Source organism: Ursus arctos, unplaced genomic scaffold (assembly GCF_023065955.2).
Source record: "Ursus arctos isolate Adak ecotype North America unplaced genomic scaffold, UrsArc2.0 scaffold_9, whole genome shotgun sequence".
Taxonomy (NCBI): domain Eukaryota; kingdom Metazoa; phylum Chordata; class Mammalia; order Carnivora; family Ursidae; genus Ursus; species Ursus arctos.
Window position 1 is genome coordinate 59,366,065 of NW_026623111.1, and position 2,025 is coordinate 59,368,089.

The 2,025-nt window shown below is 42.0% G+C and overlaps 1 non-coding gene across 1 annotated transcript; it reads right to left on the reverse strand.

The window, feature by feature from the left end:
• Positions 1 to 919: 919 nt before the first annotated feature.
• Positions 920 to 1,026, reverse strand: LOC113263319 (U6 spliceosomal RNA). The gene has a single exon (XR_003319130.1). It is a non-coding gene; the product is annotated as a U6 spliceosomal RNA (small nuclear RNA).
• Between the last annotated feature and the right edge of the window lie 999 nt (positions 1,027 to 2,025).

Below are 2,025 nucleotides of genomic sequence, written 5' to 3' on the forward strand. Positions count from 1 at the left end.
GGGTTCAGCTAATAATTTTAGCTGAGATCTAGAGGGTGGGAAGACAGTGGGTCAGATTATTTATTCCCCAGCACTCTCCTTACCAGTTCCCTGCAGGTGGGCTATATCCCATTAGCTAAAGGCCACAGTTCTGGTCAGATGGTCCTCTTCAAACAGCTGTCTCTGGCCCTTCCACCCTCCTCTTCCTCCTTCAGGCCTAGGGATAGTAATAGTCTCCCTACTGCCAGCCCTGGGGTAATGCACCATCCCTTGCTCTTTCCAAGCCTTACTCACAACTCTATAAACTCCGCTCAGATTACCCAATTCCAGTGTTCCATTTGTTTTTTTCCAAGGTCCCAACTGAGCATTCAACCTCATCTTCTTCCATTCACTCTTAGCAAATGGTCTTGTCTCATTAGTTTTTACTGAGAAGGTTGAGGCCTTCTTCTATCAGCTTTCTCAGCATTCCTCAAATATCTGTGCACCATCACTTCACTAACAGTAGTCCATGTAATGGCCCGCTGTCACCTCTACTCCTGACCTCTCAGAGCACATAACACATCTGGCTTAGAGCAGGGCTCCACCCTGTTTTTTTCCTACTCCGAGAACTTTTCACAGAGAACAAACTGATGGTTCCCAGAGGGGAGGTGGGTGGGGGGATGTGTGAAATAGGTGATGGGGATTAAAGAGTACACTTACCATCATGAGCACAGCATGATGTATAGAATTGTTTGTTTTTAAAGATTTACTTATTTATCTTAGAGAGAGAGAGAGCATGATGGGGAGGGGCAGGGGGAGAGAGCGTCTCAAGCAGACTCCACGCTGAGCAGGGAGCCTGACATGGGGCTCAGTCTTACGACCCTGAGATCACAACCTGAGCTGAAACCAATAGTCAGATGCATAACCAACTGTGCCACCCAGGTGCCCCTGTTTGTGTGTTTTTAATAAGGAATGCTTCACGAATTTACATGTCATCCTTGCTCAGGGGCCATTCTAATCTTCTCTGTATTATTCCAATTTTAGTATGTGTGCTGCTGCAGCGAGTGCTAGAACTGCTGAATCACCATATTGTACCCCTAAACTAATACAACACTGTGTGTTAACTGTGTTGGAATTAAAATTGAAAACCTAAACTTAAAAACAAGGAACTTATCTCCTTCGCTGGCCCTTCTCCCTTCTTGCGTACTTTAACTCCGGATGTTTCTGATGTCTCAAACCTTGGCTTGACGCTATGACGACATTTTTTTGAGGAAGAAAGCTTATCAGCTTGTACTACTTTACCACTTTCATGCAGATAATTTTACAAACATATACTTGCTGTCCTATTTGTTTAACTAAACTCCAGTCCTTTATCCCTCCAATCAGACTAAATATTTAACACGGATTTCCAATTATCTCCTCAAATGCAACATCATTTCATTCTTCCTCTCACCTTCCCCTGAATTGGATTTTCTCCCGTTTTCTGTATTTGTTTCCAATGGTGTCTATATTCTTTTGGGCTCAACAGTTTAAAATACTGAAATTAGCTTTTAATGCCTCCGTTTTCTGTGCCCCTCAGCTGCAGTTACTTCCTGAATTTTATGTTTTTTTCTTAAACTAATTTCTCAGAGTTTGTTTTTTTCACTTTCACTGTTACAATCAATGTCTTTTATAGTTTAGGTCAAGATTATTTCAATAGTCACCTAACTGGTCTTCAGATTCCAGGTTCTCCCATTCCTACTCAAGGATTAATATTTCTAGGATATTGGTAATATGTGGTGTTATAATGTGACTCCAATTAATAATTACACCAACAACTAATATTCACTGAGTATTCGCTATGTGCTGACTGCTGCACTAAGCTCTTTTCACATGGATTGATTATTTTATTATTTTTATTTATTTATTTATTTTTTGGTTAAGATTTTATTTATTTATGTGACAGAGATAGAGACAGCCAGCGAGAGAGGGAACACAAGCAGGGGGAGTGGGAGAGGAAGAAACAGGCTCATAGCGGAGGAGCCCGACGTGGGGCTCGATCCCATAATGCCGGGATCACGCCCTGAG